The sequence below is a fragment of the Hipposideros armiger genome, unplaced genomic scaffold, assembly GCF_001890085.2.
Source record: "Hipposideros armiger isolate ML-2016 unplaced genomic scaffold, ASM189008v1 scaffold_5, whole genome shotgun sequence".
NCBI classification, from domain to species: domain Eukaryota; kingdom Metazoa; phylum Chordata; class Mammalia; order Chiroptera; family Hipposideridae; genus Hipposideros; species Hipposideros armiger.
Window position 1 is genome coordinate 4,548,109 of NW_017731355.1, and position 17,077 is coordinate 4,565,185.

Below are 17,077 nucleotides of genomic sequence, written 5' to 3' on the forward strand. Positions count from 1 at the left end.
TCTGTAATAAGTGCTATAATGGTAGCATGGAACCAGGTCCTGAAAGAGCCCAGAGGGAGCTGTTATTACATTTGTGGGCTGGTAGGGGGTGGTGTAGGTATTAAAGTTATCTTTTGTTAAACACCTACTAAGTGTCAGGTACCTTGCTAAGGACACATTGCACTTAATTCTCACACTGGAAGTAGGTACTGTTATTGTCTCCATTTTGCAGGTGAAGCACAGGGAAGTTAGATAACTTGACCGAGGTTATATATCTCAAAAGTAACAGAGTCAGAATTCAAACTGTACCTGCAGGTTCCAGAACCAGTGCGCTAACCATTTTGTTCTATTATTATCTCTAAGAAGATTTCATAAAAGGAGGTTACATTTCAGCTGGACTTTACAAAGACAGGAAGCATTTCAGGAAATGGGGCAGGGAAGAGGCATTCCTGGTAGAAGTGACTCACTGGGGAAGGTGTTGGGCATGAGTCACTGGTATATTCACTGAATGGGACGACTTCTGTGAGTAGAGCTCAGGGTGTGTGGTCTATGAAAAAAGGCAAGTTGGAATACTTGGGAAGGGGTTAACTTATTAAGAGTCTAAAGTGTTATGCTAACCATTGATGAAGATAACAGGACCAACCATTGTTGAAGAAGGTGAATCACAAGAACAATTCTTTAAAAAGATGACTGATAGGAATGTGTGCATTGGCTGAGGGGAGAAGTAAGCCGAAGGTAGGCAACTGCATTAATCTGGATAGTGAAGGCCTGAACTAGAGGAGTTGATGGATTCAGGAAACACTTGGAAGAATAAGTCAAAGGGACTTACCTTTGTTGCTTATTAGATGTGGAAGGCAAGGTAGAAAAGGGATCAAAAATGCTTCCAAGATTTTAGTTTACATTTCTTGGTGAATACTAATTATTGACTTACATACATTAGCAAAAGTAGGTTTAGGGGAATGTCAATGAGTGCTGGAAGGATATCATAAATTGGTTATGGTCATAAAAATTTTAAAACTTTAATCTGCATTTTTTCAGAAATACTAGGAATGTGGCAGAAGAAAAATCCATTTTCCTTTATGTCTTTGGAACATAGGGGGATGGTTTTGAAATTTGAATAATATATTATTTGATAAGTGTATAATTGTTGAGTTTTCTTAAAGCAAAAAAGAAAAAAAGGTTTCTAGCATTTTAGTGTGTAGATATAATGGGTAGATTCAAATGGAATGACACCAGATCTCCCCAAAGTCAGTCCTTTATTTGGAAAGTTTAAATTATAAAGTGTATAGCATGACTTGCTATAATTGGATGGTTTACATGCTAGGAATGCTTTATACCTTGATGCCCAATTCTGAGCCAGAATTTTCTACTTTAACTCGGGATGTCAAGTAGCTTCTTCTGGGAAGATGCTGCAGATCTATAACATAGTTCTCAGCCATTTAACTATAATCCGAAAGAATGCGTGTAAGGTTAACAAAAATGACTCTTTGGCAATAGTATGTGGAAAGTGCAATTACAAATTGTGGCTATATCACACACTAATTTTATTTAATGGATTTCAGACGGGTGTTGTGAAACAATATTAATATTTTTGGATCTTTTGGAAGTTTGACATAACTGGGTTGTCTAAAACAGGCTACTAGTTAATCAAAGGATTAGCAAAATCCTCTAGAGTTAATTTATTTCTAAATCTGATAGAAAAACCCCCCCACATTTTATCATCCTTATATTTCAGATGCTTTCTATTCTGCTTTAGCAATTTTATTAACACATAAAATCAAATTATTTCATTGTGATTACTAATGGCTTTGCTCAAAAGAGCATTTACGAATATTGCACATTTTTAACTAAGATATTTATAGATACAAATTTCATTAAAATTCTGAAATATTTAGTAAGTATTTTAATACGTATTTTTCATTGGTAAAGAGATGTCTTTAAAATAGGTTTTAATATTTTGATTTTTCTATAAAGGAGATTATATAAAAGTAAATGATAGTTACACATAACCACAGAAAACACATTCTTTTCAAGTGCACATGGAAATTAACTAAATCGACTATGTACTAGACTATAATGTCCTAACAGTTTTCAAATATTTGAAATTATTCCGAGTGTGTTCTGTGACTACAGTGGAATTAAGCTAGAAATAAAAGTTTACTAAAATTTTTTTATACACTTGGAAGTTAATTTCTAAATAACTCAGCAGTCAAAAAACATTACAATACAAATTAGAAAATATATGAACTGAATGGTAAAAATACAGTTTATCAAAACTTGTGGGTTGCAGCAAAGCAATGCATAGAGAAAATTTTAAAGCCTTAAATGAATGTATTGGAAAAGAAGCAGAGCTGAAAACAGTTATTTATCCATTTAAAAAAAGCATAAAGCATCAAATTAAACACATAGAAGGAAGGAAAATGACAATAATGTATAAAACATACAGAAGAGAGGATCAGTAAAAACAAAAGTTGGTTTTCTGTAAAGACTAATGAAACTGATATACCTCTGCAAGAATTGATCAGAAAAAAAGCATAACCAACCAATGTCAGAAAAGAAGAGGGAAACTTCTGTACATGTTCTACAGACGTTAAAAAGAAAACAATGTTAATATGGCCAATTCCTTGCCAATAAACTTTAAAAATTAGATTAAGTGGTTATAGTTCAAAAAATTAATAAAACAACAATGATACAAGGTAAAATAGAAAATATTAAGAATTCTATATCTATTAAAATTAGTGCATCCATAATTACTTCCCTATGAAGAAAACTTAGGCTCAGATGACTTCCTTGATTAATTCCTCCAAACATTAAAGGAATAAATAATACTAATTTTTCTCAAATATGGAATAGAAAAGGAGGAAGAACTTCCCAACACTTTTATGAAGCCAGCATAACTTTGATGCTCCAAAGATATTATAAGAAAGGAAATTATAGAACAATTTCTTTTAGCATAGATGCTAAAATCCTAAACAAAATATTAGCTATCCAAATCCAGTGATATATAAAAAAGGAAGATATGTCACAATTAGGTTTATTTTAAGAATGGAAAGTTGATTAAATACTTGAAAATCAATGAGATTTACCATATTGCAGAATTGAGGGAAAAAATAATCCCAATAGAAGCAGAAATAGGTGAGATTCATTACTTATTGTTGATAATGAGGATAATGCCACTTTGCAAATTGGGAATCAAGGGATTTCCTTAATCTGAGTTTCTACGAAAAACATATAGCAAACATAATGGTGAAATACTGAAAGCTGTCTTCCTGAGATCAGTAATGGGACAAAGATGCTTGCTATCGCCACTTCTGTCTAACATTGTAATGGAGATTCTAGTCAATGCAATAATGCAAGGAAAAGAATTGTTAAGGCAAAATGGAAAAAATAAAACTATCTTTATTTGCAGATGATGTGATTGTGCACATAGAAAGTCCAAAGAGCCTATAGACAAGTTATTATAATAAGTGAATTTAGCAAGGTTGCTGGATTCAAAATCAATATACTACAAGTTAACTATACAATTTTTTCTTCATACCAATAAATAATTTGAAAGTAAAATTTTTAAAATGTTGCCTATTGCAAAAACATCAAGTACCTGAAAATAAAGCTAATGAAAGACAGGAAAGACATACTTATGCATAAGACTGTAAAACATTATTGAGAGAAATTAAAGGGAGTGAAATGCCAAATTCATGGATCAGAAGACAATATTATAAATCAATTCACCACAAAGTGATCTACAGATTTAATAAAATCCTACTCACAATCTCAGCTGGCTTATTGTGGAAATTGGCAGGCCGATTCTAAAATTGATGTGGAATTGCAAAGGTTCAATAATAGCCAAGGTGTTCTTAGAGAAGAACTTGGAGAACTTTCACCACAAGATGACAACACTTATTACAAAGTTACAGTAATTAAGACAGTGTGATATTGACAAAAGGATAGAAAAATATACCAATGGAGCAGAATAGATGGTCCAGAAATAGACCAATACATATATGGATACTTGAGTTATGATAAAATTGGTGCTGATGAGTAATACATACATACATACATATATATATATATATATATATATATATATATATATATATATATATATGAATCTCAATCCCCCTATTGAAGATCATACACAAAAATAAGTTCTAGGTGGACTATAAGACAACAGGCAAATATCTTCATGAGTGTCTAGACAAAAAAACAACAACAATCTTTGCAAGCAACAAAAAGAGTTAACTCTAAATTGGAGTACATTAAAATTAGGAACTTACAATCACACTAAGGCATGAAAATGAATGGACTTGGTAATTAGGAGTGAGGAGATTAGGACAGAAAGAGCCTCAATCTCTGGAGACCAAAGGTTACACCCAGAACTGGATGAAAAGGGATGAAGATTCTTGAAGAAATTTGTTGGTGGGAGTTAAATTAAGAAATTAAAACGAGTAGGAAAAATATTTTCAATATGCATAATTGACAAAAGATTAATATTCAAAGTATATGAAGAACTATAAATCATTAAAAAAAAGATTCCAATAGAGAAATGGGCAAAAGATTTGACCCACAATTTACAAAAGAGGACATCCAATGCTCAATAGACATATGAAAAGATGCTCAACCATATTGGTTATCAGGGAACTGCAAATTAAAACCACAATAAGATTTACACAGTGCTAAGAATGGCAAAAATTAAGAAACCTTGACAATTCCAGGTGTTGGCAACTGTGAAGCAAGTGGAATTTGTATATATTTGTAGTGGGAACAGATATATTGCACTTTGGGTAACTATTTGCTGTTTTCTACTGCATATGCATACCCAGCAATTCCATCCAGTCTTGCCTTTGAGGAGAAGGAAAGGTAGTATCTGAGGATGGTAGTATCTCAAGAGTGTAGCTTCTGGGGTGGTGTTTTATTTCTTGATCTGAGCACAGTTACAAGAATGTGTTCACTTTGTAATAATTCATAGAGAAGTACATTAACAATTTGTGCACTTCTGAATTTGTTACATTTTAATAAAAAGGTTATTTGGAAGAAAATAATTGAATATAACAGAACTACTTCAGTTTTATACTCATAACTTAAAAAATACTGTAGAATTCAGAGGTGCTGTTAAAATACTGTACTATTCAGCAGCACATTTTCTAGAACTTTCTGGATATAATACAACTCCTGGCTTGTGCTATTTGTTGAATAATTAACATCTGACCTCAAAGGGTAAGCCCTGACTATAGTAATTCCTGTGTAGATGGATTAAAACTCATGTATATATAACATTTTTCTCGTTTCTAAAGTAATGTATACATGCCATAAATACTTGAAACATTATAGAAATATACAATGTAGTATAACCAGAAATATACAGTATAGTGTACTCCTGCTTTACTGGCTTGGTCTACAAAAAGTTAATTTTTTTAAAAAATGTTAAAATTTTAACAACTCCGGTCTGACACCTTGAATTCCTCCCGAAACCCATGGTCATAGTGGTTAATAAAGCTTTTACTGCTTGCTTGGGGGATAACCAAAGAACAGCTCCAAAAGTAATTTACTCTGCCATTGGCAGTGATTTTTCTCAGGTTCGTGAGCCCCAAATTCAATATCAGGGGCCCTGTGGAGTTTATCCAGCTCCCAGATGTTGAGGCCAATTTAACGCCCATCAACAAAACTCTCCAAGAACTTTCATGCTCCAAATCCAGACTCAAAGAGACTCTTTTCTGCCCCACCCCACACTCCTGCTTCCAAGGCCCATTCATTTTTCTGCTTTAAAATGATTGAGAGAGGGACTAGAAGGCCAGTCACAGTAGAGTGGATTTCTCAAAGCCCAAATTAGTTTATTTTAATAACACCACAAAGGAACACTGAGAGTCCTATCTAAATCTACATATAGGAAAGCATTCCTCCAATGCTTCAAGAGTCTGGCACAGTCAACACCATAGGTAGTTACTAAGCAGAACTTCTAATAATGATAGCTAACACTCATGGAGCATTTACTTTGTGCCAGATGTTCTTTTAATGATGTTACATTCGATCTACACAAAGACTATGAGGTAGATAGTAATATTGTCATCACCTTTTATGGATGAAAAAGTCAAGGCTTGGAGAAATCTAATGTAAATCCAGCCAGGTAGGGGAAGGTAAAGGATTGAACATGGGCAGTCAGGGCCGGCTGAGTGGCTCAGTTGGTTAAGAGCTCGCTCAAGAGTCTGAGCTCTGAGCAACAGCGGTTCGAGTCAGCCTGAGCTGAGCAGTTGCTGAGCTGCCAACAGGTGGCAGGATGGCTCAGCGAAAAAAAAAAAATAATAATAATGAACATGGGCAGTCAGATATTAGCACCTGTACTCTTAACCACCATGTTACATTTCTTGGAAAATCAGCTTATAACATCTGGATTTGGACTTGGGATAACTTCACATGTTTCTCCAAGATCAACTGATGAACTCTTAATTTTGTGTAACAAAAAAGCCTGTCTATTCTGGATAATTTTCCCCAAACAACTGGTACATCTCAGAATAGAATGGATGTATCTCCTACCAGAAATCCGAACTGTTTAGCAACCCTCCAAAGCCAGATCGTTTCACGAAACAAACCAGCACATTTAAAAAGTGAAAAATCCCAATGATCCTGTTTAGTGTTCAACTCTGTTAATAGTCATGTCATGGATTTTGGTTGGTGTAGCTTCTCAAACTTGTTACACTTAAAGAAATCCATACTTTCATGCTTAAATATGCAGCACGTTGAATATTGATGTGGCCCTTCACAGCATGAGCAGAGTTTGGAAGTACTTGAATCAACACAGAATTGAGGAAGTGAGCCTTTCCTTTGTTTAATTTAGAGCCAGCGGGTAAGAATTCATAGGCCAGTTGGTAATAATGCCTAAATGTGAGGCTAGGCCAGAACCAAAGCCTAGGCCAAGTTCAATGATGGGCAATAAAGACAACTTGGCCTTGTTTTAAGGATACCCAATTAACCAACCTGCAAATGAGCAGAATGTAAGTGGACAGGCCCAGTGTCTCCTTTGCTCTTCAGGAAGGGGTGCCCGAAGGTTAGAAGTCAACACAGCACATTTCCAGTGAGGAGTCACCACAAAACTCTACCTTGTAGAGTTTTATTAGCCCAGAACAGAGGCATCATCAGCACTCAAGGGTTGATTTTATCATTCACTCAGTTCAATAAATACAGAGGGTGCCAAAAAAAAAAATGTATACGCATTTTAAGAAAGGGAAAAAATGATTAAAATTGTAACAATATATACCAACAACCAAAGATGAAAACAAGTCATATTTATACATGTTTTTGGCACCCCCGTTATTTACTGAACACCTACTATGTGCTGGAACTGTTCTAGGCACATGGAATACATCAGTGAGCAAAGTCCCAGATGTTGCGTTTACATTCTAGCAGTAGAAGCCAATCGATACAATTAATAAGTAAATTCTACATTAGAAAATGGTAAGTGCTTTGAGAGGGAAATAGATCAGGATAGAGATAAAAAGAAGAGTCATCAAGGAAAGGTTTCTGCTTTCCATGTGGTGGCCAGGATGGCAGGGTCAGCTTCATGTGTGTGGCATCTGCAGAGGTGCAGGGCCCGTGCTCAGAAGGGACTGCACTTGGTTTCATACTCTGCTGGCATCATCTTGAAATTCTTCATGATTTTATCTTTGAACTTAATGCTTTTTTAAGTGAAGTCTGATTGCACAGTGGAGTTTGTGTATAAGTAGAGGAGATATGCACACTTTGCATGTCTGTTGAGATTCTAATTGAAACTGCACTGCATTGGCATATTTTGGGAGAATATTGGCATTTCTAGAATATTAAGTTCTTTCCACCCAAGAAGATGGTATACTTTTCTATCTGGTTTTCTATTTTTCTGTGATATTATGTAGATATTTTATATTTAGGGCCAGAGCATTTCTTTCTTATCTATTTGAATTTAAATTCTATTTGAATTTATTCCTAGGAATTTTCTGGGGGGGCAGCCGCTTCAATGCAGGGCACACTTGTGTGGGTTTTTTTATATTACTTTTGGTCCTTTGACTTATAAGATAAGAGAGAAAGTTTTGGCGAGACATACAACTAGAAACAAAATAGTCTGTTGTTTCCTGGCATGTTGTATTCCTAGCTGTGTTTTGCATGTTTATTCTTCTCACTCAAACCCATGGGAATAGGATAAATAATCCCTTTCAGGGGGAAGCAGAGGGGTCAGTGAGTCTCAGAGTCAGAGTAGTAGTGGACGAGACAAGGCCCACAGTGGCCATGAGAACAGATTGCTCTGTGAGCTTCCTTGTTGGGATAGCCATGGTTGTCAGCAAGACCAAAGAGAAGTAGACAGAGAGGTCAGTGACCTTGTGGCCTCTTGGGTGGGGCCTACATATGTACCTTTGACACGGATGACCCACGAGGACTGAATGCAAAGGTCAGCACAAGCAGGGACCACAGGGGCTGCTGTGATGTGTAGTCCTGGCTCGATCTGTGCAAACCAGGGAAAATGGAGCTCATCCCAGCTCAACCATGCTGTAAATCTTGTTGTAAACCACAACAGACACATTTAGTCAGCAGAGGTATTTTCCCCAGCAGTGTAGAATGTGCAGATGCACAGAGATGGAGCCGCTAGATGAAGTGTAGGAGCAAAATCTTAGAAATAGTAACAGCATCATGGCAGAAATAGGAGGACATTCTAGACTAAACTTAAGTGGACACAGAGAGATTTGGTATGCTGCTACAGGCCCGGCAACTTTTTGCTGGAGATAATGTAACTCACAGACGGCAATCAGCCAGCAAGGCCAAGTATGGATCCAAGAAGAGACAAGGCAGAGAGGAGATACAAGACTAGGTCTGAGACTGCTTTTATCCGCTTTGGGCTATGGAGAAATACCTGGCCTTAGAGAAAATATGTGGAATATGGTGAATTAGCTGTACCCAAACGACCCACTTTAGTGAACCCACATACCATTTACTTACATCCTCATAGATATAGTTTTTTATCAATTCATTCCTTTATTTACAGTGACCAAGGAGATCTTCATTCAGGTGTTAAAACATAATAGAAACAAAAGAATCGTCTGCACTCGGCTAAATTGCAAGCCATGATGTTGGTTTCTACCAGAATGCTTAATTGCCAGGGCCCAGTTCTGTAGATCAAGGCCATGTTGAGTTTACAGGAAGGTAGCATGAGAGGCTGTTGTTTGGATCCAAAATGGCAACACTACTTACTACTCTTGAGCCTTCATTTTTCAGCTGAGCATTGTGTGAACCACAGGAGGGAAAGAGTTAAGTACATCAAATATCTGAGATATGAAAGAGGGAGAAAGAAATGTTACTAGCATATTTTTTAAACAAAAGACATGAAATGGCGGTTCTTCTGAGTATGAAAACCAATTTTCCTTTTCATACATATTGCCAGCCAGAGGGGGTTATTATTGAGAATATGAGTAAAGTTACTGCCAGTTTTCTGCTGGTACTCATGTTTAAAAAGAAACTATGGAAACCAGGAGAAGGAATATTAATTAAGTTCAAATTTGGAATGTCCCTGCCAGGAGTAGATGAATGAATTCAATGAAGCAACCTGTTGGGTTGTAATTCAGTGTTTTGTTAGCAATTTAATAGAATGCTGAACTTTTCATAAATTAACACTTTGTTTTAATAACCTTACTAAAAAGTTATTTTCTGATAAGATTAGTGCTGGAATGTGATTTTATCTTAAATTTAAAGAACTAGTATATATTTTCTTTTTCACAATTTTAAATAACCACATTATTGGTTATTACTAAAGAATGTTTAATACATTTTGCATGTTAAAAAGCAAAAAATAATATAGACAAATAAATGTATTTCCCATTCCAGATTCTTCTTCCCCAACGCTTAACTGAAGAAACCTGTGATTAGTTTCTTGTATATATTTTAGAGATATTATTTACACATGTGTTTCATACAGATTCATAAAATCTGTTGTTTGTTAGGCCTATAATAACTGTTTTAAAAAGTTTCCTTTGTGTGTGTGTGTGTGTGTGTGTGTATTCTTTTTTCTTCTTTTTTCAAGGCTCTTTGATTGTTACATATTTGGATTCTTATTCACTAAGAACACATGCCTTTTAAAAGAATATTTTCTAATAGTGAAAGTAATATGGATGTCTGGAGAGCGTAATGCTAATGAGAAAATACAAAATGAGAAAATTATTCACCTGAATAAACCTGGAGAGTTTACAAGTAAAGCTTCACTGGTCACTGCAGGGTTTAAAGGAAGTTTCCACTTTCCAATGTGAATATGTTGTGGTCGTTTTCGCTCTTAGACTAATTTGCTTCTTTCTGGTGGGGAGGATAGCAATGCTGAGGAAACACGGACTAAACCGAAAATCAGCTCCATTTAAATATGAAGCTGTGCTCTGAGCACAAGCATAGGCTGCTGAAGGGCCCTGAACATTAAGCTGCATGCCTTGCTGAGTTTTATTCCAAATAGACAACAGCAGATGGTAACAATGCACTTCTCATAGATGGTAGGAGGGAGGCAGTCTTGTTTCAAGTAATACTATTTCTGGGCGATAATCCAAAATGCGCAGTAGGCAGAAGTTAAAAGGAAGCGCTTGCTTTTAGGTTTTTAAAATATATCCCTTAATCCTGGGTGATGATTGACAATCATGATTTAGAATATGAGGGGCCTCTCTTTAATCTGGCAAGTTTGATGTTATTTGTGTATCTAGTAGGGCTTTTATTCAACTAAAACTAAGTGGAAGCCTGTGCAATTGATGCCGCGTTTCACAATTGATTCCTGGCCTGATCCTCTATTTACAGATTAGTTAAGTGCACAGGATCCGTCCTCTTCATCATCGTTTTGAAATTTAAGGGCTCTAATAGGCATATTTACAATTAAAATGTTTCTTGCTGTGTAAGACTATGACCAGGAGATGACTTTTCCTCCCCTATTATTTAATTTCTTGAGAGAAGAAGCAGTCTATAAGATTATAATAATCCTGATTTGATTCTTAAAATATAACATTAGCTATTGGTACTTACGAATGATTAATACATTGTCATTCCTGGCTTCATGTGGGTTGTTCTAAGTTCTCGGGAGAAATTTTAGTGAATTACCTCCAAGCCTTCTGCTCCGATTACATGTTTTCTGGTGAAGTTTTTGTAAGGACTAGATCAGTAGTTCAGCTATTGTATTCCTATTGTTTTATCAGCTGTGAAAATAAATGGATTTAAAAGCATACATTACTGAAATATAACTCATTGAATCATAAACTCTAAAACAAGATGTAACTAAGGAGAGAAAATGCACAGGAATGAAAGTTAACCGATGGATTTTACAACAGTAACAATAGTGATTTTCATTGCTGCACTTAAGCACTGGCATTAATTTCTCTGTCACAGTTGCACTAAGCAAAGCGAAATGGGTTTATGAGAAGGGAGAAAGAGCTATATGTGAAGTCCAAGTAATTTAGTGTTTGCCTGTGTTCTTGTTATGCTGTATTTAATTATGTAATTTTGGGAAACATTAAGAAGTAAAACATTTTTTAAAAATTGGAAAATACAGAAAAGTATAAAAAAAAATAAATATCCTCAATTCCAATTTTTAGAGACAATCACTGTCATGTATAGTCATCAGTTTTTTTCCCCTTATTTTGTGTTGCAAAGGTCCAGATTTAAGGGCTAAAATGTACTTCCCAGGAGACACCCTGGCTGCTGGGAGCTTGCAGAAGCATTCAGAAAGAGTTCGTTGCAGCCTCTGGAGTGGGGGTGAGTGACACAAAGTGCTACAGGTTTCATCTGTGTTTTGTAGCTGCATCAGCAGAGCTTTCTTCCCACAGAAACCCCAGTGATGGAATCCTTTGTGTTTAGAACATATTCTAACCTAATAAGTGAAATGGTGATAATACCTCTTTCTGTTAACATTTCAAAAGCCCATTTTTACTGCAGAATCATGTGTTTGATATTATAAATCCCAGAGGAAAATAGTATGAAAATCATATTGGAATATCCATTGCAAACAGTTATTAGGCCCAAATTTCCTTTTTGCCTTGGGACTTGTGGTTTCTTGCAGGAAAAGGATGTAGTGATTGTGAGACTGAAAACGCGCCTTGCCTACCGCTTTGCTGAATTTATTCATAGGAATTGCATAGGTAACATCAAATCTTAATGAGGGTTTTAGGAGAAGTATAGTAAGTAAACCTACTCAAAAATTAAATCCCAACCCCTCAGAATGCCAAATACAGGGAAATTCAAGGCCCTTCCTCTCCAGTCAGTGACGGCCAGCATCCTAGAAACTTCTCCTGTCACATGGTGTCCCCTCTGTCTGGCATGCTCTTCCTTTCCCGCTTTCCTGTCAATGGCTGCGCTCTTCCCTCGGGATGCTGCTCGAAAGTCCTCTGTGCCCTGAAACCTTTGCCTGCTGCCCTCAGCAGGGCTCCCGGCCCCTCCCTCTGCACTGCCAGGGTCCACGCACACATCCCACTGCAGCTCCCATCACTCCTTACTGTCTCCTTCCCTGTGAGTTTCCCGCAGCCTAGCGCAGCGTTAAAAAATGACTTGTTGACAGATTGAATTACCAAATAGATAGGTAAACAAATGGATGGGTGAATTGGCTCATGGATAAAAGTGCCCTGCACCCAGGCTAGCAGCACAGGATATACACAGCAGCAATAACAGTGTCTGACTGCTGAAGAGTTATCAGACATTGTGTTCAGTGCTTTAATGAGCTCCTTGTTTATGGTGATATTATAATCCTGATTTTACAGAGGAGGAAACTCCGAGGCCTAGAACGAATAAGTCACTTTGTCCAAAGGCATATAACCAGGAGCTCATAGGGTGGGGACTCAAATTCATGCTGTCATTCCAAAGCCTGTGTATTTACCAGTATCAAATACTGTCTTTTTCTGCCGCAGGCAGTCAGTACTGGAGGGTGAACACTGGCAAAAATGCTTCCTTTTCTTTGTTTTCTCTCTTCTCTCATTTTTCTTTTCTTTTCTCCCCTTTAATTTCTTCTGGAAGTTATCGACTTTGGTAAAAACAGGACCATGTTACGTTTTGCCCTTTCTGTTGGGAGGTATGTAGAGAGACCCGCGTTCCCTGGCACCATATCCTGTGGTATTTTCAGTACTTCTAATATATTGGTGCCACAGGCATTTGCCTGGTTGGTCCACCCCTGAATCTGTTTCTGTATAAAAATTGGTATTATTATGACAAGTGCCAAAAGTCACAAGTTTCAGGTGATCGACATAGCTCAGCAATTCTCATCCTTGGTTTTGAATCAACTCGTTTGGGGAGTTTTAAAACATCTTCAAATTCCCAGCCCCCAATCTCAGAGTTTCTGAGTAAGGAGAGCTGGGGAGGATTGCGGTTGACACACGTATTTTCAGGAAGCTTGGTCCTGGGAGCTGGGATGTGCAGCTTATGTTCGGAACTAGGGAGACAACATATGTAAAGACCACTTCAGTGTCTGGCACATAAATATAAACATAAACTTACCTTACCCTGAACCATCCTAAACAGGATGGCAGTCAGAAGAAGGGATAGGGATTTAGTTCTAGCCTTCTCTGAGGGAGAGGGAAATCTCTGGATGCTCGTATGCTAATTGGTTTAACAGATATAGTTCAGTGGTTCACAAACTTGGCTTTTCTTTGGACTCACCCCAGGGGAATTAAAAAACTAATAATAACCTGAGTTCACAGGCAACACATTTCTATAGTATTATTAGAACACCTAATATATTGATGCCATGGGCTTCCACCCCTAGGGACGCTGATATAATTGCTCTGGGGTGTGGCCCTAGGTATCAGGACTTTTTTTTTTTTTTTTAGCTGAGCCATCCTGCCACCTGTTAGCAGCTCGGCAGCAGCTCAGCTCGGGCCAGGAATCGAACCGGCGACTTTGTTGCTCAGAGCTCGCACAACCGAGCCACTCAGCCGGCCCTGGTATCAGGACTTCTTTAAAGCTCCCAGGCAATTCTAATGTGCAGAAGAGTTTGAGAACCACTGGTCTGGTTGAAGAGACTACAACAGGTATTGGGTAACTGACTCTCTTTGGCAATATCCCTTCAACAGAGGTATCCCCTTGGACCGATCCTTCTGCCACTCTCAAAGCCTAACTCTTAGACGGCAGATCTTTGTTTCTAAAGCAAGGAGAAGAAGAGGCAGTCAGTGTGGCTAAAATGTAGGAATCTCTGGTTTCCTAGAATTTCTAGGTAGGATCTCAGGAAGCATTTTGTGGAGGTACTTCTTTGTTATGTACTTTTGCTCTGTCCTTATTCTCACTAAGAAAGCTCTTGCCACGAATTGAATTTCCTACACTAAGGTGTAGGCTGGCCAACAGGAGTAGTCCATTTGGCAATCAAAGATCTCAAAAATGAGTACACTGGGCTTTGGCCTGTGTCTTGGATTAGTATGAGTCACTTCATAAAGTTCTGATCACTCTCAGGGGCGATGCCTACAAAACTAAGAACCAGACCCTGCTTTCTCGGTGATCCTACCAAACTGCCACCCCATGAGACTTGCCCAGAAAGAGACAGCCAGCCTTAATCCATCTCTACAGGAAGACCAGGGCACTGTTGTCATGGCGCTCACCATGTTCAGTTAACTGGGGTCCCTTACTCCCTCCGCTGAATGCTGGAAGTCATGGGCAGGTATGTGAATCAGGCCTAAGCAGGAAAATATTCTGACAGCATGGAGAAAAAAGAGAGATAACTGACAGTTCTAAGTGTAGGCAACATGAACACCAGGCTAAGAGCACTGTGTCTGAGAGGCAAACTATGAGGGAGAATGACCCTAAGCCAAATGCACGTGTCTGAGGCCAGTCCCATGACGCTCACTCGAGGAGATGTAAACCATGGCATACCAACACATACAATTTCAACACAGAAGTCCTCCCTCCAGTTCTCCTTCTACCCTGCATCAATCTCATGGCCTGCTTGAGAAATCTCGCTAGTAAGGCTTTCTTATAATATAAAATATATATGTATATTTTCAGAAAAGGTAATATAAGAAGCCTTCCCATGAATGTTTCTACAGTGACTCTCAACCCTGGCTACATGTTAGACTAACATGGAGGCTTTTTTTTGTTTTTAAAATACTGAAGCCAGAGGTCGATTGTCAGACATTCTGATTCCATTGGTCTAGGGTGGGGCCCGGGCATAAAAGATGATTTTAATGTGCAAAGTTGGAAACCATTGGTCTAGAGTGTGAAAAATTTGATCACATCCTTTCTGGAGGGCAGGCAGGTTTTGATTGGGAAGGAAAGAAAACGGAGTCCTTGCGTGAAGGGAAGGAGGAAGACGTACCTGGGGTTTTTATAGGAAGATGGGCAGAGGGGAGATTAGGCATGAGGAGGTGCTGCTGAAAATACACTTCTATTTGTCAGTCCTGCCTAGGGCTCGCTCTGACCCAGGACATGAGAGAGATAAGAAGCAAGGGGGAGAATGCGCTTATGAGAAAAGTGCATCTTCATGAATACATATTTAAAAACTGTCTCAACAAGCATTCTCAACATGGCTGGGTTTCGGAAATTGACCACCTCTAACAAAGCAGTTTTAGTTCCTGTATTACTGATTCTTCCAGGGAAATCCTAAAATTAAAAACTATTGCAAAATTGAGTATTAAAATATGTCTGTGAGTAGAATGCCTCAGGATAGTTTATGTAAGAACCTTGGAGTGTGCCCTCAGAGAAATGTCTTATTTCGTTATTGTGAAATCACTGTGTGCGTGTCTGTTTAAAAAAAAAAAAATCCCAGGTTTATCTTGTTTTTGCTTGCTTCTCCATTGTTTGCTGGCCAAACAGCTTGCCCTTTGCCCCATTCACTTGTCACTTTGCTTGGCATGAAGAATTTTAATGAGTTTCGTTGGTTGTCCTCCTGACTTTTGTTTAGAACATTTTCCAGGACCGCTGCTGTACCTCTGTTCCATGGCCTCTGAGAGGCAGTATGGCATCATGCATTGAGCTGGCGTGGCCTGGGTTTGAGTCTCAAGTCTTTGACCTTGAGCTAACCTTATTGATTTCCATTTTCTCATCTATAAAATGGGAATGGTGCTAATACTTCCAATTGCAGAATTATGAGACTCAAATGACAATACATGTGAAAATTAATTTGTAAACTGTAACATGCTGTGTGAAGGATTTCCCCCTCTTCTAAGGCCCATTCCACAGGCAAGCACTGTTTAATCTCTTCAGCATAGCATGAAAGAGAGCTGGGTTATCTGGGGATATTTTTAAGGCATCTGTTCTTGGTCTGTGGATCATTTCAGAACAAATGTGCTGAGATCGTCCTCTGGCCTGCCTGAAGCCTTGGCTCCAGAGTCACTGTCACCAGCTTCCAGGTGCATCATCCATTGGGTGCTGTGCCCCAGGATCTGGAATCAGAGAGATGTGTATGGCCTGCTGGGTTTGTGGATCTGACCTTGGGCAGAGCTCTAGATTAAGCCACTTCAGTTTGTTATCATCAGAGTGAGTCAGGTGGCTTCGAGGATATCGGACTAGAGATCACTGTCATAGCTTTGGGTCCACCGGTCTCTCAGTTCTTAAAGGCCCCTTTCTTGGTCCATAATTCCCTGGGGGATGTGAGAGTCTCCTAAAACATTAATGCAAGGCAGTCTGTGAGCAGAGCTTTATGGGTAGGACTTGTGGTTGTTCATCAGTACTATATGATAAAATCTGCCATGCAGATACAATTCAGTTGATTTATCCTTTAGGGATTGATTTATCCTTTCCTGTTTTAAGACTGTCCTTGTGTTGATCTAGGACAATGATTCTCAAAGTGTGATCCCCAGACCAACAGCCGCAGCATCACCAAAGAGAACTTATTAAAAATGAGAACAAATTATCAGCTCCCCACCAGATCTTCTGAATTAGAAACTCTGGGGGTGGTCCCAGCAATCTGTGTTTTAACAAGCCCTCTGGGTGATTCTAATGCTCACTAAAGTTGAAGAACTACTGACGTAGAAGTCATCTGCCTACGAAGCTGTGACCACCTATGTTCTCTCCTGGGTTCATTGGAAGTAGAAATGACGTTAGTCGGCGGCCTCTTTTGAGTACACTCATTGTCGTCACCCAGGGGAGGAGCCTTTCTCAATGGCTCTGTACTCTGAAAGCACCCTGACTGGCTGCCATTGAGTTCTCC